A 21,950-nucleotide genomic window follows, 5' to 3' on the forward strand; every position below is an offset into this window, starting at 1 on the left:
ACATAGGGCCTGCGCCTCTGTGTGTGTGCCAGGCCCTGCAAATGGGCTCATGCGCTAGCAGTGGCCCAGGTGGGGAATGACCCAGCCAGAGCCCCCCGAAAAATGGACCGCAGAGTCAAGGCACAGACACTCACTCTGAATCCAGGGTTCTTTCTGATGAACTGATGGCATAAGTACCAAGGTACCACACTGCACATTTATCCTGGAGGAAGTGGCCCGGGAACTTGGAAATGGAAAATCGGGCCGGGACTTTAAGGAGAGGCCCACAGAGTCATCGGAAAGAGAATCCGTAGGGATTACACCACACGCTTCCTCGGGGTTGGTCAGCACGGGAATGCCCCCCCGAAAAGGGAGCATCTACCCTTCATCCTCACTGATGTCCACCACGGTGACCATCAACCTGATAGCCCTAAAGAGCCTTCCCACTGCCACCCTTCCTGGTTGGCCAGATGCCAGGCCAGGGGGTGGGGAACATTCCTGTGGTCATCTGCTGAGGAAGGGCCTCCCCAAGCCCTGGGTTCTTCCTGAGACTTTACTGAATTAATCTCACAGAAGCCCTAAAAGTACTGTCTATTATTACGAGCACTATTTTGCAAATGAAGAAACTGAGGCACAGAGAGGTTAAGTGTCGTGGCTGAGGTCACACAGCCAGTGAGTGGCAGAGCCAGGCCTTGGACCCAGGCCACCCAGACTCTGCATTACTTGGTATTTCTGTGCCAGAGGCATGAGTCTCAAAGCATGTGAACTAATCAAGAAAACCTTGGCTTCAGGTGGAGATAAAGGGCCTCCCCTGGCTCACTGTCTTCTGGTTTGAAATAAAAATAGAAAACTTCACCCCGGTTGGGTAGCTCGCTTGGTTAGAGCATGGTCTTGATATGCCAACACCGCGGGTTTGATCCCCGGTCAGGGCACATGCAAAAATCAACCGATGAATGCATAAATAAGTGGAACAACAAATTCATGTCTCTCTCTCTCTCTCTCTCTCTCTCTCTCTCTCTCTCTCTCTCCCCCTTCCTCTCTCTAAAATTAATAAACTTAAAGAGAAAGAGATAAATAGAAAACTTCAATCCAGTCCTATGGTCTCCACTCCATAACCCACACACTCAAATTCCTCTGGAAGTGAGAAGAAGGACGAGAAATTAGTGCTTTTGTAACAGGATGTGATTTGTACACACACAGTCTAATGTATCACTTTAAGAATGACTAGTAGAGGGGCTGAAACTCGCTCACCAGAGGTCTGTCACACACCTTGTCTTGCAATTCTGGTTTTGCAATGGGATGGCCTTTTCTGATTCTCTCAATATATTTATCAAAGGTCAAATCTGGGGGAAGTGCCCTTTCATTTGGAAATTGCTGGGAGCAGCTGGCTCCTGGGTGTGCCTTAAGAAAGTTGCTCTATTACAACTTGTAGTTTGGCCTGGGGGGAGGAGGGTTTGTTCTCTCACAGGGTTCAATGGTTAGAATGAAAGATAAGATACAGAACTTTCTCTTTTGCTGAGGAAAGATATTATTATTGAGAGAATGAAGCCCTGCTAGTTGCTATAAAGTCCACTTTCCTGTTTCTTTATAGTCATAGAGCCCCTGAGGTTTAGCTGGCACATGGGAGCCCAGAGTAAAGAACACATTTCCTGGGATTCCTTGCGGCTATTAACGGCCATGTGTTTACATCAGACAAACATTGCCAAGAGTAATGTGTATGACTTCCAGGTTGTGTACTTAAAAGGCAGAAGCAGGACCTCCACTTCCCATTTACCCCTTCATGCTGGTGGGATGCAGATGCGATGGCTGGAGCTGGAGCAACTGTCTTAGACTATGAGGAGGAAGCCAGAGGTCGAGAATAATAAATAGGAAACATATAGTAAGAGCCTGAAATCATGACTGTGAGCACCATTCCTACTGGGACCCGGATTTAATGTGACAGAGAAATAAGCTTCTATGTGGTTTAACAGCAGAATTCTCATATCCTTAAACGTGCGTTCCTCTAGATGTATATAGAGGTGCACACACACACTCACACACGTACGATCACACAGGAAGGGGACTGGAATGATATATATAAAAACGTTAGCCCAGTGAACCCAGAGAGAGGGATATCTGTGGTTTTCTTTTTTTCTTCTTGACACTTCGCTGTGCTCTCCAAGCGTGTGTTATTTTAAAGCTCAATGAAGTCTAAAGAAAGGAAGGCTCCTAAAAATAGATCCTATTGTTTAAAATCACCTTCATTTGCTTCATATTCCAAAGATCACACACACACACACACACACACACACACACACACACACTTAGATCTTACGGAATAGTTGGCTTTGTTTCCTGTGGGTTATAGAACTTTTTTTTCAGACGTTCTTTCTACTGAACAAAATGTCTTGGGGATGGTTCCGTGTCCCTGTGTATAGGGTGACCTTATTTCTTGTAACCACCACAAAGCCCTTTCTGAATGGCCTTTACTGAATGGTTTCCGCTGATGGAAATCTATACTGTTTCCAATTTTAAGCTACTGAAAACACACACACACACACACACGCAGTAATGAAAGTCCTCAGACCTGCCTCTCTGCATCTATACAAGGCTTTGAAGTCTCACAAACTTGGGTTTTAATCTGTGCGACCTCAACTTACTGTGCATCCGAGCCTCCATCTCCTCCGCTGTAAAATAGGGAAAATAATGAAGCTTGCCCCGTGCAATTATTATGAGGATAATAACAAATAAGATGTATCATGTGATTTCTGCACGTCAGGCACTTTTCTAAATGCTTCCCATGAGTTAGCCAAGTTCATGCTCACCAGGGTGAGGGTGAAAGATGTTCTGAACGTTTTCTAGAAGCTTCCAGCTTTCACACAACCAGCAGGAAATCCTCTGGCTAAAGCTTCACATGGAGCCCTTCCACAGTCTTCTTAGAAGTGGTGGTTAGAGAAGATACTTGTATGATTTCCACCTTTTAAAGTTTATCGAGATTCATTCTGTGGCCTGACAAATGGTCGACCCTGGAGAATTTTCCATGTGCATTTGAGAAGAAGGTGTATTCTGCTGTCGCTGGGTGGAGTGTTCAATAGATAGATGTCTTTCAGGTTTAGTTGCTGATAGTGTTGTTCAAGCCTTCTATTTCCTTCTGGGTCCTCTGCGTAGATGTTCTTTCCATTATTGAAAGTGGAATGTCAATGTGTCCATCTATTACTGAATTCTCTAGTTCTCCTTTCAATTCTGTCCATTTTTGCTCCGTATACTTTGGGGCTCTGTTGTGAGGTGCATATATGTTTATGCTTTTTACATCATCCTGATGGATGGACCCTTTGAACATTAGAAAATATCCTGCTTTATCTCTTGTAACATATTTTGTTTTAAAGTCTATTTTTTAGACACAGACAACTGTGTGGTGAAGGCCAGGGGAGAGGGTGGTGCTTAGGGTATAGGGAGGGATAAATGGTGATGGAGGGAGACTTGACTTGGGAGGTGAACACACAATACAGTGTACAGATGACGTGCTGTAGAATTGTGCACCTGAAACCTGTATAATTTTGTTAACCAGTGTCACCCCAATAAATTCAAAAAAAGGAAAGTCTATTTTCTCTTATATTAATATGGCCAATCCAGCTTTCTTATGATTGCTTTTGGATAATATATGTTTTCCCATCCTTTAACTCTCAACTTATTTGTATCTTTGAATCTAGTGTGTCTCTTAGAGACAGCAGTTGGAGCTTGGTCTCTTATCAACTCAGAAAATCTCTGCCTTTGGATTGGTTCCATTCACACTTAATACTGTTATAAGTAGAGTTGGATTTACACCCATCATTTTACTTTATGTTTTCTATATATCTTGTGTCTATCCCTCCCTCTATTTTTCCCTTACAGATTTCTTTTACATTAAATGAGTACTTTCTAGTGTAACATTTTAATTTTTTAATAGTCTTTTCTCACTTTTTTAAATGAATGCTCTGCACTTACCATATACATCTTCATTTATCAGAATCTATTTCAGATTTATACTAACTTAATTACAGTGAGATATAGAAATGTCGCTCCTATATAGCTCTATGCTTCCTTCTCTCTATTTGTACTACTCTTGTTATATGTGTTACATCTCATGTTATAAACCCCACAACACTCCTCTGGGTGTGCTCACTAGCAAGAAGAGAGGGGAGGGGAGAGCAGCAGGAATCATCGGTTAGATCACCAGCTTCCTCCAAGATCTCTTCCGGGGTCCACGGCTAGCTAACAGCAGCCTTCCCTCTGAGGAACTGGAGGAGGCCCCTTTTCCCCAAACATCAGGTACACGGTCCATGACTCATAGAGATCTGGCCTGCCAGTGCTCAAAACAGCCTTCCCTGCGGCCTTGACCTTGGTTACACATTGTCCCTGCTGAGGGTCCTCTGTGACATTGCAAGTCCCGTTCCCATCACCACCTTTTCTAGCATGTGGAGACAAGAGAGCTTCCCCATCTCCTAGCTTGATATGTAACACTAATTAGTATTGAGAGAGCATCTGTATGGACAATCGCATGGAATCCCTAATGAAATAGGTAATCTTCTTATGAAAGAGACTAATGAGGCTCAGAGAGGTTAAGTAACTGAGCCAGGTCACACAGTAAGTGATAGGGCTGGAGCTTGAACCCAGGAAGTCTGGCTCCAGAGCCAATAGGCAGGATCACTCCACTGTACTGCTGCCTGAAGGTGATCATTAGAGGATCTATTTTCTCCTGGTAGTGGTAAGTGTTTAACATCTATAAAGGAAAAAACAAAACAAAAACCTCCTGTTTCCATTGCCCATTTCCATGGTGTAAATATTCTCATGGTTGCTGATTTCAAGCTACAAACATGATGGTACTGAATGCAAAGCTGGGAAAAGATGTGCACAATCAGCTCTCCTGAGCTGGTGCAGCCCTAAATTGGGCAAAGGTGAACAGGAGGTGGGCAAGGGAGAGCAAAGGGTCTTTGACAAGAGCTTTCTCACCTAAGAGATCACTGGGGCAATCTGAAGTGCGATTATTCCTGTCTTTCAGATGCAGGACCTGGGGCTCAGCAAGCCTCATGCTTTGTTCAAACACAATTACTGAGCAGACACCCAGAGTGGGCCCCGGATGAAAGGACCAGTATTGGGGATGCAAAGATGACCCAGACCAGATTCTGGCCTGCCTAACGGGGCTTGTGGGCTTACAGTGAACACACAGACACATACGCGTGGCTCCCGTGGCGCCTCCATTCAAGTGGGTAGCATCATGGCTGAGAGTGTGAGTTCTGGTCTCAGACTCCCAGTTTCAAGCCCAGGCTCTACCATTTGCTAGCTGTGTGACCCTGGATTAGCTGCTTAACCTCTCAGTGCCTCAGTTTCCTCATCTGTAATAACAGTACCTACCTCATAGCACAGTGAGGAGGATGACACAAATTAATGCCAGTAGAGAGCTCAGAAGAGTGCCTAGAATAGTGCATAACAAATGCTCCAGGAATACTAGCTGCTTTTATTATGTAACTTCAGAAATGCAACCACGTGTGCCCAGAGAGAGAGAGAGAAGAGAGAACGATATACACGGCGTGGGTGTAGAGTTGGCGCTGCCTGGACAGGAGCCAATTGTGGGCGAGAAGCAGGGAGTGGAGGGGCCCACTGTTCACAATCCCACACAACTGAGTGAGAGCTGAACCTAAAATTATAGCAATCTATGCAATTGCTACCACATACTGCCCCTCTTTATGTTAGTGTATTTATTACTGCAAAGGATCATGTTCAGAAAACTGCCTGTACTGTACTTTATGGGCGATTGAAAGATTTTGAAACAATTTTTTAATTGTTTATTTTGCCCTAACCCAGTGGTTCTCAACCTTCTGGCCCTTTAAATACAGTTCTTCAAGTTGTGACCCAACCATAAAATTATTTTCGTTGCTACTTCATAACTGTAATGTTGCTACTGTTATGAATCGTAATGTAAATATCTGATATGCAGGATGGTCTTAGGCAACCCCTGTGAAAGGGTCGTTCGACTGCCAAAGGGGTCGCGACCCACAGGTTGAGAACCGCTGCAACCGGTTTGGCTAAGTGGATGGAGCGTCAGCCTGTGGACTGAAGGGTCCCAGGTTCAATTCCCATCAAGGGCATGTACTTTGGTTGTGGGCACATCCCCAGTAGGGGCTGTGCAGGAGGCAGCTGATTGATGTTTCTCTCTCATCAATGTTTCTAACTCTCTATCCCTCTCCCTTCCTCTCTGTAAAAAATCAATAAAATACATATTTTTAAAAATTGTTTATTTTTATGAGTTTCTCCTCACATTAGAGCCCAACACCCACATTAAGTGTTCTCTCCACAGTGTCTATATTCCAAGATGATAAATGCTAGAATAAATAAATAAAGTAAGCATTTTCCAAAGGTTGTTCAGCTGATGGCTGGGTGAGCCAGAGGGAGACCCCAGCCGGGGGACTCTCAGTCCAGTGCTCTTTCGTCTGCAATCTTGACCTTGGGGGACAACCCTGACATTCTCCCAAAGACCCCTGACCTCAGCTCCTGGCTCCCCTCTGAGTAGAGGGAAGGGCTAGTTTAACCCAGAACTTGAACTCACCCTAGGAGGGTGTTTGGAGTGGGGGGAGATGGAATGTGGATTCAAATCCCAGCTCTCAGCTGGCTCTGTGTGACCTCCCTGAGGCTCAGTCTCTATAAAATAGAGGCATAAATATGTATCATATTCTGCACCCAGCAGGCGCTCAAGTGTAGATTCCCTTCCCTATAACCTAGTTATGCAGGCAATGGGCTCCAGGTGCCATATAGCTTTGGGCCAGCAGGTGACACTGTGGCCCAAGAAGCAGGAAAAGGGAGCCAAGAAAGGGGGGGTGCCTGGAGGGTTGATCCCTAGGATCCTGCAGGCGAGGAGGGGCAGCATTCAGAGGGAAGGCAGGAATCCATGTGTGCTCCCATGCCCACATATGCAGACACCCAGAGGCTCATATACGTGCATAACCAAGGACTAATCTTGAAACAGAACAAGTCCTTCCCATACACAATCTCCTTGAATCCTCTTTCTGTCCTATGGATAGTACCAAGAAGAACCCATTTTACAGGTGAAGAAACTGAGCCCAAAGAGGCAAAGTGACCTGTACCATGGCAGAGCTGGGATTACCAATGCCCATAATAATAACCACCACCAACCCTTGGCAGAGCTGGGATTACCAATGCCCATAATAATAACCACCAACAACCCTTCCTGCTAATATTGCCCCCAGGCCTTCTGCATGTATTAACTCATTAATTCCTCCTAAGAGTCCTATGAGGTAGGTATTAATACTTTTAGTCTCGCCCTAGCCAGTTTGGCTCAGTGGATAGAGCGTCAGCCTGTGGACTGAAGGGTCCCAGGTTCGATTCTGGCCAAGGGCACATGCCTGGGTTGCGGGCTCGATCCCCAGTAGGGCGTGCAGGAGGCAGCCAATCAATGATTCTCTTATCATTGATGTTTCTATCTCTCTCTCCCTCTTCCTTCCTCTCTGAAATCAATAAAGAAATATATTTTAAAAATGTTTTAGTCTCAAGTTATGAGGTTAGACAACTTGCCCAAGGCCACACAGCCAGAGCGCGACCGGAGCACAAGAGCTGGGTTTTTAACTCCAGAGTCTCTGCTCTAAACCACCGCACTCGTCTGCTGCTTGGGGCCTGCCGGGAACAGACATTCAGGTTTGCATGGGAACACCCACTCTCACACTCACATGCTCAGCCACGGCAGCTCCTGACTGTACGGAGGGCGGTCCCCTGGGTGCTGGGAGTGAAGAGGGCCACAGGCACACTCCTCCTGGCCCCGACACCACCCTCTGACTGGCCATCTCAGGAGCCGTCTCCCTGGGAAAGGGAGGAGAAGACTTCCCCTCTCACAGCCCCCAGCGGCCAGGGAAGCTAACAGAATTTGATGTGTGGGTGTGAGAGAAATTGTTACATGCAATAAAATATACAGTTGACCCTAGAACAAAACAGGTGTGAACTGTGTGGGTCCACTTATACACAGAAAATTTTATTTTTTTGTAAGTATTCCCTGCACCTTTTATTAACTCTCTTTGAGACATTTACGAGAATTTACCAAATTTTGGTTTCTAACTTTGCTGGGGTCCAACCCCAGCGGGTCCAGGGGACCCCAAAGGTGTGGACGGAGTCGGCGAAGAAGGAATGACACGGAGACAGCCTTCAGTTGATCAGCAGCCTAGTCAGGACCTCTAGCCAGGATCTCCAGCCAAAGTTCTGGTCCCAGGTTCTGGTTAGGATCTGATGACACAGAAAATTTTTTAAAAATACAGTTGGCCCTCTGTGTCTGCCCGCGGTTGTTTCCATCTGTGGTTGGGTATCCGTGAATGCAGAGAGCCAACTGTATGCATCGTTCCACGTCATCTTATCAAAGAGAGACTCGAGCATCTGCGGATTTGGGTATCTGCTGGGGGGTGGGAGGGAGGTGTCCAGGAACCAATCCCCTGCAGATACTGTAATCATGAGGCACACATGTTACACAATTCTGTAATAAGATCATTAGTTATCAAGTGCTGCATAACAAGTGAACTGGAAACAGTGGCTTAAGAGGACCATAAGCATGTACGTCACAAACCATTTCTGTGGGTCTGGAGTTCAGGAGTCGCTTAGCCGGGTGGCTCAGGCTAAAATTTTTCGTGAAGTCCAGCCTGGATGGGGCCAGAGGACTCGCCTCCAGGATGACTCACTGAAGTGCTCGCTCAAGGTCATTATCAAAGAGCCTCAGTTCCTGTCCGTGGGCTACTTGGGTGTCCTCATGACCTGGTGGCTGCCTGCCCCCCGAGACGGGACAAGATGGAAGCTACGGTGCCTTTTATAACCCAGCCTCAGACAAGACATTGTCTTGTTTCTACGCTATCCTGCCAGTTCCATAAGGAAGCCCATTCAGTGACAGAGGGTATCATTCAGGGCATGGGTGGCAGGAGGCACGGATCACTGGGGCCATCTTGGAGCTGTACCACAGAGAGAAAATTTTTCTTTCTTTTTGTTTTACTTTTAAATTGTGGTAAAATACAGATAACATAAAAGTTACTGATTTAATTTTTTTAAATATATTTTTTAATGACTTCAGAGAGGAAGGAAGAAAGAGATAGAAACATCAATGATGAGAGAGAATCATTGATCGGCTGCCTCCTGCATGCCCCCCACTGGGGATCAAGCAAACTGGGCATGTGCCCTGACCGGGAATCAAACCATGACCTCCTGGTTCATAGGTCCACACTCAACCACTGAGCCATGCCAGCTGGGCGAGTTCCCAGCATTTAAAACAATTGGCAGACAACATCAAAATGAAGATTTACAGCTACTCTTAAAAAATGAAAGCTCTGGCCACAGGGCCTGCTTTCCCAGCTGGTGGATGTCACCTGGATCAGGCCCCAGCATCCGCATGCCTTCAGTGTTGGCTGCTGATGGCTCAAGTGAGAGGCTGCTGTACCAAGATTACATCTCCCTCAAGACAGTCATTCCAAAGACTGGTCAGTGAGCAGCACAGAGGCCTGACCTGTTCAGAATGTGACATCTCCGCAGGCTGTCCCAGCTCCCCAGCTCCTGAGGGACTGCCCAAGGCCTCTGTTGCAACTGCCTGACCCCGCTTTCCTCACTCCCCCCAGATCTCAAGAGCATTCCCTCGAAAACCACCTGACACCCAAGTCTCCAGCTCATGGTCTATTTCCCAGGGACTGTGACCTTCAAGAAGAGCATGTACTTGCCAGCCCCCCAAGGCCCCCACCTGGCCCACCTGGCATTTGAGATTTCCACTGCTGGCTATGTCCTGGCCTCCCAGAGGGGTAACAAAAAGGAAGCTAACACTTCCAAGGCAGCGGCCACATGTTAATGTGCTGGGCATTATTCTCAGCAATACATTTATTTAATCCTCCCAATAAAATCCCAAGACTCTATGATCGCTATATACTTATTAAAAAGACCAAATTAACACACACACACACACACACACACACACACACACACACCTGGACAATACTCAGTGCTCGTGAGAATGCAAAATGGTACAGTCACATCTGAAAACAGGTCTCTTACAGAATTATAGAAACGCCTACAGTATGACCCAGTGATCACACTCCTAGGTATATACCTTAGAAAAATGACAGCTATGTCCACACAAACACCTGTAGGCACACGTTCATAGCAGCATTATTTATTATCACCAAAAACTGAAAATGACCCAATACCTTTCAACTGATCAATCCTATCTAATAAAAGGCTAATATGCAAATCGATCGAATGGCAGAACAATCAGTCGCTATGACACGCACTGACCACCAGGGGGCAGACGCTCAACACAGGAGCTGCCCCGTGGTGATCAGTGCACTCCCACAGGGGGAGTGCCGCTCAGCCAGAAGCCAGGCTCACGGCTGGTGAGCGCAGCGGTGGAGGTGGGGGCGCAGGCCTAAGCCGTCAGTCGGACATCCCCCAAGGGCTCCTGGACTGTGAGAGGGCACAGGCCAGGCTGAGGAACCCCTCCCCGCCAAAGTGCACGATTTTCGTGCAACAGGCCTCTAGTAGATAAATAAGCCATGGTGTATCTACACACTGGAATACCACTCGGCAATAAAAAGGAACGGACTTCAGATCAATGGAACAATATGGATGAATCTCAAATGTGTTATGCTGCGTGAAAGAAGCCAGACTCAAAAGGCTCCATCCTGTAGGATTCCATTTATCTAACCTTCTTGCAAAGGCAAAACTATCCAGACAGACCACAGGTCATAGTTGTCAGGTGTGTTCATTTCCTAGAGCTACTGTAACAAAGTAACAAAATCTGGATGGCTTAAAATACAGAAATTTGTTTTTATACCATCCCAAGGCCAGAAGTCTGCAATGAAGGTGTCAGGAGGGCCACACTCCCTCCCCAGGCTCCAGGAGAGAAGCCCTTGCTTGCCCCTTCCAGCTTCTGGGGGCACCAGCATTCCTTGGCTGTGGCCACATCACTCCAGTCTCTGCCTCTGTGGTAACATCGCCTCCTCCTCGCATATGGGACTCTCTCTATAAGAACACTGTGATGGCCTTCAGGGTGCACCTGGATAATCAACTAATCTCCATCTGAAGATCCTTAATTTAATCACTGCTGCAAACATCCTTTGTCCAAATAAGATAAAATTTACAACATTCAGGGATTAGAACTCGATATCTTTAGGGAACCATTGTTCAATCTGCTACACCAGAGGTCAGCGGGGAGGATACTGACCACAAAGGGGCATTGGGGGACTTTGGGGTGTTGGAGATGTTCTACATATCAATTGGGGTGGTGGTTACATAGTTTGTACATTTGTCAGGAGTCTCCCAAGGTGCCCAGCTTTTTTTTTTTTTCTTTAAGGTTTTTTTTTTTTAATGCTTTTATTGATTTCAGAGAGAGGAAGGGAAAGGGAGAGTTGAAAACATCCATGATGAGAGAGAATCATTGATCAGCTGCCTCCTGCATGCCCCCTTACTGGGGGCATAGAGCCCGCAACCCCCGGCGTGTGCCCTGACCAGGAATCGAACCATGACCTCCTGGTTCATGGGTCGACGCTCAACCACTGAGCAACACTGGCCAGGCAGGTGCCCCAGTTTTAAGGAGCAGAACTGGGGACGAAGGAGACAGACTGGCACCCAGTCTGTTCTGAATGTAATCAATGCACTATTTATTATTTGAGGACAGAATGAGGTGGGGGTGGGGCTCCTGGGTTTCACTGCTAATAATTAAGCAAACAAGTTTGAAAATGACAGGAATAGATGAGCTCCCCCACAGCCCTGACATTTCAGGATTCTGCAGTTCCTTGGCGTTCAGATTCGACTTCAGAATTCCGTGGGGCTGGAGATGCTGCCCTCTCTGGAGCGAAGAGGGCAGTCGTCTGGGATGCTCTGGCCAGGCGGGGGAGGGGAGAAGCTGATTCGGATGGATGGAAATAATAGCAGGGGGGGAGCCTGACCCCTCTCCCGGAGAGCACTCACGCCCAGTCCCTGGGGACCAGGCCTCTGTCCCCTCCATTCACTCACCCCAGCTGATGCCACACACCCCCACCAGAGGCCTCCCCACCCCCTCTCATTGTCTGAAGGGCTCAGATGGAGGGGCAGCCCATTAACCCCTTCCTGGCCTCATTGCTTCACTCCGCAGCTGTCACACCCGCAGCCTCAGGCCTGCGCAGGGAAGAGGACCCAGTAGTTAATCACAATTACAGCTCAGAGTGTCAGCTGTGAAGCTGGCCTCCGCCGCCAGCCCATCGGCTGCCAGCCGGCCGGGCTGACGAACCCGCATCAGCCATCCAGCAGGTTCTGAGGCCTTAGGGAGGTGGAGAGAGAACAGTCCCTTCCTGGGTCACTCCTGGGGACTTCCACAGAGATGCCCGCCAAGTGTCCTTCACTGCCAGAGCTGCATCCAGGAGCTTTCAAACATGACAAGCCCATTGGTCCCCCTGCCCCCAGCACCTCTGCCTCATCCTCATGGGGCAGGCTCCTCATTCTGCAGGTCTCCACGGAAACGTCACCTCCTCCAAGAGGCCTTCCCTGACCACCCTGGCTTATGTGAAGCTGCTTCCGGTCATTCTCCACCACAGGCCCCGTTTTCTTTCATGCTTTGTTTTATTTTTCAAAGCACCTAGAATTCTCTTAGGTGCTGACTGGTTTAGTGAATGTATTCACTTCCTAGAGCTGAAGGAACAAATGACCACAGGCTGGGTGGCTAAGGCAACAGGGTCAAAGTCTCAGTCTGGAGGCTCAAAGTTCAACACCAAGGTGTCGGCAAGGCCATGCTCTCTTCAAAGGCTCCAGGAAAGGATGCCCGTTGCGTCTTCCTCGCTGGGAGGGCTGCCTGCAATCCTCCGCGCTCCTGGGGCTCCTGGGCTTAAAGACGCATTGCTCCAACCCCCGCTTTGTTGTCGCCTGGCCTTCCTCCTTCTTGTGTCTGCGATTGTGTCCACATTTCCCTCTTCTTATGATCAGCCATCGGATCAAGGCCCTCCTTCGTCCAGTACGATCTCAGGGTTGATTCCATCTGCAAAGGCCCCATTTCCACAGCGGGTCACATTCACAGGCACCAGGGGCGGGAACTGAACACATCACACAATCCCAGGACTGTGTGCTTTTCTGGGTGTTCTAAGAGTGCCGGGCCAGGAACAGACAAGGAGGCAGGTCTGTCGCTAAAGATGGCTTCCATCCATCTCCAGGGTCCCTGGAGCCCAGCGCACGGGAGCATCAGTAAACAGGTGGTCTGAACAGATGAGGAAGAAGAGAGGGCACCACGAAAGCCAGAGGAACCAACTCAGACTGGAGACTGTCACCAGGCAGCTGAGCCTCACGGGAGAGGAGTGGCTGAGGAAACAGCATGGGCACAGCGGTCTCCGCGAGCCTGGGTACTGAGCTGGCGGCCAGTGGCTGCCGAGCACCACAGAGGATGCTGCCTGGATGGGGCCAGATAAGCAGGAACAGCTGAGAGTCTGAGCTCCGCCCTGATGGTGATGGGATGGAACTGAAACTCTTAAAGCAGAGGTGTGTTGCCTTATCTGGTTTGGCTCAGTGGATAGAGCATCGGCCTGTGGACTGGAGGGTCCCAGGTTTGATACCAGTCAAGGGCACGTACCTCAGTTGCAGGCTCCTTCCCGGCCCGCGGCCATGGTCGGGGCTGGTGCAGGAGGCAACCAATCAATATGTTTCTCTCACATCGATGTTTCTCTTTGCCTTTCCTTCTCTCTTCCACTTGCTCTAAAAATCAATGGAAAAATATCTTCAGGTGAGGACTTAAAAAAAACACACAATAAAATAAATAAATAAAGCAGGGGTGTGTTGGTGTGAATTTGCATGTAACTGATTCCTTCATTTTTTTTTTATCAGGTAGTACATGCACCTATGTCTTTAAGAGTCAACAGTTGTAAAGGAAATAGCCAAAAGCCTTCCTCTTCCCCAGCCCCCAGTCCAGCAGGCAGCCACTGTGACCAGCCTCGTCCAGAGACTCTATGCCAGTGGTTCTCAACCTTCCTAATGCCGCGACCCTTTAATACAGTTCCTCATGTTGTGGTGACCCCCAACCATAAAATTATTTTCGTTGCTACTTCATAACTGTAATTTTGCTACTGTTATGAATCATAATGTAAATATCTGATATGCAGGATGTATTTTCATTGTTACAAATTGAACATAATTAAAGCATAGTGATTAATCACAAAAACAATACGTAATTTAATTATATATGTGTTTTCCGATGGTCTTAGGCGACCCCTGTGAAAGGGTCGTTCGACCCCCAATGGGGTCGCGACCCACAGGTTGAGAACCGCTGCTCTATGGAGCTACAAACAATTCTCTTTTCTTTTGAACATAAAGGGTAGCATAATCCACACTCTGTTCTGCACCTAGCTTTATAAGAAGATTGAAGTATAATTTGCATGCAGTGGAACCAACACCCAATCATAAAACAAAACATTTGCAGCACCCCACGAAGTCCTTTCATGCCCCTTCCGAATCAATCCCCCATCCCAGAGGAAGCCACTGGTCTGGTTTCTAGCACCCCGGATTCATCAGTTTCACCTGTTCTAGAATGTCGTATCAATGGCATCGTTACAGCCAGCTGGTCTTCGTGTCCAGCTTGTTTCTGCTCAGCACGTTTTGAGATTTGTCCACGTGTTGTATGTATCACTAGTTCACGCATTTATACTGCAGTGTAGTATTCCACTGTATGGACTCACCCATTTGTTACCTATTCACCAGTTGGTGGACACGAAGCAGTTTCCTACTGTTGTCTATTACAAATTAAACTGTTGTGAACATTTGTATAAAGTCCATGTAGTCCTTGAAATTATTGATTTCAGAGAGGAAGGGAGAGGGAGAGAAACATCAATGATGGGAGAGAATCATTGATTGGCTGCCTCCTGCATGCCCCGTAATGGGACTTGAGCCTGCAACCCGGGCACGTGCCCTGACCTGGAATCGAACTGTGAGCCCCGGTTCATAGGTCAACACTCAACCACTGAGCACACTGGCTGGGCTTCCCTCCCTTTCTGACTCCTTTCTCCTGTCTAATGACTGGAAGACTCTCCATCTGGGATGTAGATGTGATGACTGGTGTTTGAGCAGTTGCATTGGGCCATGAAGTAGAAGACATATACTGAGGGTGGTGCAATAATAAGATAGAAGGAGTCCAGTTCCATGAACTATGGAGTGCCACGCCAGCCCTGGCCTGCCTGCCTTCGGATTTTATTTACGTGAGAGAGAAATGCCTTACTTTACTTACGCCACTATTACTATGTGTTTTCTGTCATATGCAGCTATTGGGTTACAGATCCTATGCATTTGTAGTTTTGAAAAAGTTGTGCCACATAACTCGGCTTATAGAAAGGGCATTTGGGGTGTAGTGGGGGGGGGGGTGCAGACAGACTAAAGGGCAAAGTAAAGGGAGACAACTGGACAGTGGTCAAGGGGGGAGAATGATAAGGCCTGAACCCACTTGGGAGCAATTCTGGTGGAGGTGGGGGCGGCCAACTTCTTTCCAAACCTAAGGAAGAGAATGTTACCCTGGAAATGGTCTGAGGGGTGTACCCACCCCGCCCCACCCACAGCCCACACTTTCATCTGGCCCTGCTCACTTCTTCAGCTCATTGCTCACCTCCTTCCTTTGCACCAAGCATGTCAAACTCAAAGGCTAACACGGGCCAAATAAGCAAGGTTTAAGTTTATGTGGGCCACAAAAAAACAAAAGCTCCAATTTTCATAGAAACGTACGTTTATTTCAATAGAGACATGTTGAATATGCAGGGCTGAAACCAATGAGTCATCGTGAACATAAAAGAATAGAACATTTTAATAAAAATTAATATTTTTTCTTGAACATTAACTTACCGGACACTGAATAACTGCACAAATTAATAAGCGTAACGCAAATAAACCTATTTTTCTTGTTCTCCGAAAGCGAAATATTTCCTGTTGCGCACACCAAACAAGTCAGTCCAAGACTGATGTCGTGGCATCCGGCTGCTAAAATATTCGCCGCTAGTATCAGTAGAGAGAAATGGTGCACCTGTGTGCAAGGCGAGTAAGGGAAATGAATGCAACACGATGACAGTCATCAGTCATTAGTGAACGTTGTAGTTCGTTATTAATAATGTATAACATGATATTGTAAAAATTAAGGAATTTTTATTAAAACGTTTCTTACATACCGTTATATCGGCTGGCCACAAAATATCCGTTGTGGGCCGCATGCAGCCTGCGGGCCGCGAGTTTGACATGTTTGCTTTGCACAGTAAGTCCCAGGACCCTCCCCAACTAGGGGGTGCTGCTCTCCCCAGAGTGGACCGTGCCTGCTCTTACTGCAACCCCTCTGCACCTGCTTTTCTGGAAAGGTCTGAATCTCCCATGGCCCTGGCTAATTTCCAACCTCTCTTAGGTCGTATCTCAGACTGGGCCTCCTCCGGTGAGTCCTCTTGGACTCTCCCTTCTCCCCAGGGTCCTCTTCTGGGCCCTCCGTGCCCTGTTGCTGCCCTTACTCTAGCCTTTGCCAGGCTGCATTGTAATTGTGTATAAGTCGGCCTGCAGCACTAGGCTGACAGCTCTTCGCTGGTGAGGATGGGGACCAAGGCGCCCAGCCCCGGATGCGGCATTTTAAAAGGTGACCCGTTTGCCAGGCCCTGTGCTCAGCCCTTATCGCACAGAAATCCTGAAGGGGTGAGTGAACAAATGAATGACTGAATGAATGAGGTACCCACCAGGGGGCGATGGCGCTCGCCAAGGAACCTGGGGCTGGCGGGACCGGGAAAGCCGCTCTCCCACCGCTCCCGCCCCCTTCTAGGTTCTCAATCCCTCCCGAACCTCCCTCCCCGCCCCACGAGGGAATTTCCTGGCCCCGCCCACCCCCACCCGCTGCAGATAATTAACTCGAACCAATAAAACGCTGATTGCGGCGCCTTTGTACGCGCTGCCTCGGCATTGTCATGGAAAGCGGGGTCTCCTCCCCATCCGGGCTGCTCTCCCCGCCCGGCCCCCGCAGCTGAAATGGTATCACGCCACCTGGACGGGACCGGGGGACCCCGAGCCGTCCGGCGCCTCGTCCATCTGCTCCCCATCCCCACCCGCCCGGTCAGCTGCGGACGCGATCCAGCCCGTAGGCCCCGGGAGCTCCCAGGGAAGCCCGCACCTCTTCCCTCCACTCCGCCCCGCGGGACCCCAGGGAGCAGGCGGCCGGGATCCCCGCAAGCCAGCCTGGGTCTGTCCCCAGAGATGGCGGGTGGAGGTGCGTTCATGACAGAAATGATAACTACGCTGGGAAGCCAAAGAGTACAGGAGGGAAACGGTGAAACACCCACCCCCCATCCCGTCCCCTGAGAAAACCTCCCAGAAATCATCTATCAAATATCTGCACATATAGGAACATATTTTAAAGAGGGTATGAGTCATTCAGGAAAACGAGCTGGAGGTACCCCATTTAAACACTGCTGTGGGTTTTCCAGGATGGCTCCCCCTTCGTCCTCGCCGCCACCCCCCCCACCCCCCCCCCACACACACTCACCACTGTCAGTTTGGGGGGATTTCTCCAAAGAGCTTTCTCTGTATGCACACTCCTAAGTGTACCTGCGCGCGCGCGCGCACACACACACGTGTTAGCGAAATGGAATCACCGTGCCTATTATCTATGGGTCCCTTTATTTTCTTTGACAAGTAATGTGGTAGAGATCTGTTCACCGCATGGGTGTTTGCAAAACAACCTCGCCACAGGCCCCTCCTGTCGGCTCCCACCCCACCCCCTCCAGCCTGGGTGCGATCCGCTGTCTGGCCTGCGTGTGCCCGGACCGCCATCATTTGTTACCCAAGGCTCTGCCCTAGCACCCCCTGTGAGTGGGGGTGGGGTGGGGTCTGTGTGTTCCTGGGTTTCTGGGAACTTAGGAGGTTTGTGAGCTGCCTTTCAGCAGAGAGAAGTGGAATAATAATAACAAAACAACAATAACAGCTGTAAAGATAAAAGTATCCAAAACCTGCAGATAAGACAAAAGGAAGTCTGTGTGTCCTTTCAATGTCATATTCAGGCACTGCCTGATCCGCCTGCCTGAGTCACCTGACTCTCTAGCCAACGCACCTTTGTTTGACTTTGCCCTTTATTACTGATCAGAGTCCCAACTCAGTGAAGTTCCACGTTGACTCGTAAAAGACGCACAGTTGCAAGTTATTTCTGCCCTGAAGTAAAAATAACGCTAAGGCTGTGGTTTTGCTGCCCTGTTAAGACACGAACCAGTTTTGCACCTAACTTCTCCATCAGGCCAGCTTTTCCATCTTGCTGGTTCCGTCGCGAATGAGTTAAATAAGCCTTTGACATGTGCTCACTGTATATTTGTACAAGATTCATGTTTTCAACTTTCTGAAAATAACTTTGACTCAGTTAACGTTTCTGGAAGGCTCACTCTGTGCCAGGCACCATCTACACACAGCTTCACACGGAGAAGAGGGTGAGAGGTGGGTTCTGGAGTAAGACAGCTCTGGGTGTGAACTCCCCTCTGCCACCCACCAGCTGTGAGACCTCTAGTAATAATAATAATAACAATAGCAGCTGTAAAGATTCAAAAATATCCAAACTTGGCCTGGCTCAGTTGGTTGACATGTCCTCCCATACACTACAAGGTTGCAGGTTCAATCCCCGGTAGGGGCAAATACTGGAGGCAACTGATCAATGTTTCTCTCTCTTCCCCCCCTTCTCTCTCTCTAAAACAAACAAACAAACAAAAAACAATAAAAAACATATTCTTGGGTGAGGATAAAAAGAAAAAGCCAAAACCTTGGAAATAAGACAAAAAGAAGTCCGTGTCTCCTTCAATGTCATATTAAAGCACTGTTTGATCAGCCTGCCTGAGGCACCTGACTCTATTAAGCACCAACTGTGTACCAGGCCCATTCACATTCTTATCTCTTATTCAATTCAAATTGCACAACACTGTAAGATGAGATTTGCATTTACATTTTTCCAGTTTTTGTGTGTCCTTCTGCACGTGTCCCTCTGGGAGTCCCTTCCCTCTTTGAGCCTCAGGGTCTTTGACTGTGAATGGGGGTGGTGACAGCTGCCCCAGGACTGTGTGGAAATAGGTGTAGTGTAATCGTGGAACAGCCTGTTACTTGTGGTTCCGCACCAGAACGCTCAGGGTTGGGAGTAAGGAACCCAAAGTCGCAAGGTCCCAGAGCCTGGGCTGTCGCTGCTGCTGCCTCCATCACTTAATGCCTCAGACCCCCCATTTCTACGTCTGTAAAATGGGAATAACAGCTGAAAGCAGACTGTCTGGCAGAGGGGTCAGCTGTTGTGGCAGCTGCAAACTGTCCGCCTTGTGGTTGTATGATGCACACCCGTGTCGCGCATCAGGGGCTGCTGTTGAGATACCATTTTGGTTCTTCCTTTTAGAAGTGGCACCGGAGAGAAGTATTTTTTCTTGCTTCCACCCCCAACAAGCTGAATTCGTGCCCTGAGCTCCAAGCTCTTGCTGGGGCATGCTAAGCAGCTTCTTTGTGTGTCTATGGTTTTCTGTCCTGGGATGGACCCCGCACAGAACTGGGGTCAAAGGTGGCAGCTCCCCAAACCTCAGTCTTAGACTGTGTGCTGGTTGTCTGGGGCTGTGGCAACAAAGTACTGCAAACTGCCCCGACTGGTTTGGCTCAGTGGATAGAGCGTCAGCCTGCGGACTGAAGGGTCCCAGGTTCGATTCCGGTCAAGGGCATGTGCCTTGGTTGCGGGCACATCCCCAGAAGGGAGTGTGCAGGAGGCAGCTGATCGATGTTTCTTTCTCATCGATGTTTCTAACTCTCAATCCCTCTCCCTTCCTCTCCGTAAAAAATCAATAAAATATATTTTAAAAAAATAAAATAAAGTACTGCAAACTGAGTGGATCCAAAGGACAGAAATGTGTCGTCTCACAGTCTGGAGGCGAGAAGTCTGAAGTAGAGGTGTCGGCAGGGCCTGTGCTCCGGGGGCTGAGGGAGAACCTCCACGTCTCTCCGTTAGTCTCTGAGGTTGCCCACAACCCTTGGTGTTCCTTGGCTCGTAGCCGCATCACTCCAACCTCTGCCTCCATCATCACAGGAAGTTCTCCCTTCTTGTGTCTGTGTCCAAATCTGCCTCTTCTTATAAGGACCCTGGCCATCTTAACTTGATTACATCTGCAAAGACCCTATTTCTAAGTAAGGTCACATTCTCGGGTTTCGAGTGAGCAGGAATTTGGGGCAGTGGAGAAGGGAGATGCTATTCAACTCAGTACAGACAAACATCTAGCTGATGATCCTGCAAAAACCCCAGGATCTCCTCTGGGCGAGCTCTGTCAGGCGGTGTCTGTCCGTCCTCGCAGCAGGCAGCTAGGAGCTGCATTTCCTCTTATTAGACAAGTAAAGCACAGGCGTGTCTCTGCTCAAAGCTACACACGTGAGTGCTGAGCTCTGAGCTGCCAGCGAGCCAACCTCGCCTCTGTGGTCTACTCGTTCCTCCTCTGTCAAGTGGGCGCAGTGAACACAACTGCACTTACATGAATTCCGAGAACAAGCAGCATTTATGCTGATAAAAATCAGGGTAGTGGTTACCTGAGGGGTGGGCAAGAGGGAGTTGTTGGGGGTGGAAATGGTCTATATCTTGATCTGAGTGGTAGTTACACAGTATGTACAAATTTACTGAAATGCACACTTTAGATGTGTGTGCTCTAGGTACTTTATTGTGTGTGTTTTACATATTAATAAAAGGGTAGAAAGAAAATAAAAGGCAGGAAAGAAGTGGGGAAGGGAAGCAGGGAGGGAGGGGTAGAGAGAAAGATGAGCACCGTGATCTCTGTCCAGCTTGTCTTCCAGGAAAAAGTGAAGAGGCTGTGCCGTGCGTGCCCAGGTCTTCTGCAAACAGTGGGCAGAGGGGCACCAAGATAGAGCTCTGAAAGCAGAAATGGAACGGAGGGGCACGCCCCTCTCTCTCTGCCTCCCACCCAGGCCTCCCCGCTGGAAGAAAGTGGGACTTTGGAGTCACACTACTGGCTGTGTGACCCTGGGCATGTGGCTAGCCTCCTCTGGGCCGCAGGCTTCTCACCTGGAAAATAGGACTAATGCTCTCAATGAACTGTGGAGAGGGCTGCGACACCAGCTGAGCCACCCTTAGCGTGGCGGTGCTGCCTCCGGTCAGCGCTCTTCCTGGCCCAGGCCCAGTTGGCGAGGGAGGTGTGCCCGAGGACCAGCCACACTGTCCTGATGGTGGTTAGACAGGTAAGAGGCAGCGTTCTTCCCCGGCCAAGCCCTGTGTGACCGTAGGCCAGTCATTGTCTCGGTTCCCTCCTCCTAAGGTTGTCGTTTCACTCACTCCTTCACCCCTGGGCAATTTCCCACACTTTTCTGTGGCTCCATTTGCTTACCTCTAGGATGAGGGTAAGAAGAGTCCCCACAGCATAGAGTTGCTGTGAAGATAAAAAGAATGTGTGGACAGCAGTGACTGGCGCCAAGCTCTACTCTCCGTGACCACCCACTGGGGGAGCGCCTGCTGTGTGTGGGCACCAGGCTAGGCACAGGGTCCTGGGAACACCTTCCTCTGAGCTCCTGCAGGTAGATGACAAGGACACCCCGAGCACCCCGCTTTCCGAGGCCACTGCCTCCCAGGCGGAGCGTTTCAGCTGTGCCCGGGCCAGATGCACGGTTCTGCCAAACGCGGCGCCAAGAGAGGCTGTCACCCGGTGGCACAAAGGCGCTCGTTGTGGGCGGAGCCCAGGGAAGAGCTCCAACCACCTGGCTCTGCAACTGCTCCTGGGGCAGCCTGGCCTCAAGCCTGAGCTCCCTGCTCCGTGCGCAGTGAGAGGAGGGGGCAGCGGGATGGCAGGGGCAGCAGACAGGCCCAAGATGTCTGGCAGAGAAGGGGTAAGAGCAGGAGCACTGGGCCTTGAGGGAGTGAGGGGCGGAGGAAAGGAGACCACACAGACAGTGAGGAGAAGAGGAGTGGATAGAAGGTCATTAATGGTGAGCAGCTAAGACTCCCCTAGCTACCCACTGGAGCC

The 21,950-nt window shown here is 49.0% G+C and overlaps 1 long non-coding RNA gene across 1 annotated transcript in view; it reads right to left on the reverse strand.

Annotated features, from left to right (window-relative positions):
* Nucleotides 1–8,002: 8,002 nt before the first annotated feature.
* Nucleotides 8,003–21,950, reverse strand: part of LOC139013777 (uncharacterized) — a 76,837-nt gene continuing 62,889 nt past the window's right edge. The window contains exon 3 of the long non-coding RNA XR_011472121.1: nucleotides 8,003–8,223. This is a non-coding gene — a long non-coding RNA (uncharacterized lncRNA). The remainder of the gene's footprint in view (nucleotides 8,224–21,950) is intronic.

The sequence above is a fragment of the Myotis yumanensis genome, unplaced genomic scaffold (assembly GCF_028538775.1).
Source record: "Myotis yumanensis isolate MYYU_CA2020_CCGP unplaced genomic scaffold, mMyoYum1.0.hap1 SCAF_7, whole genome shotgun sequence".
Taxonomy (NCBI): domain Eukaryota; kingdom Metazoa; phylum Chordata; class Mammalia; order Chiroptera; family Vespertilionidae; genus Myotis; species Myotis yumanensis.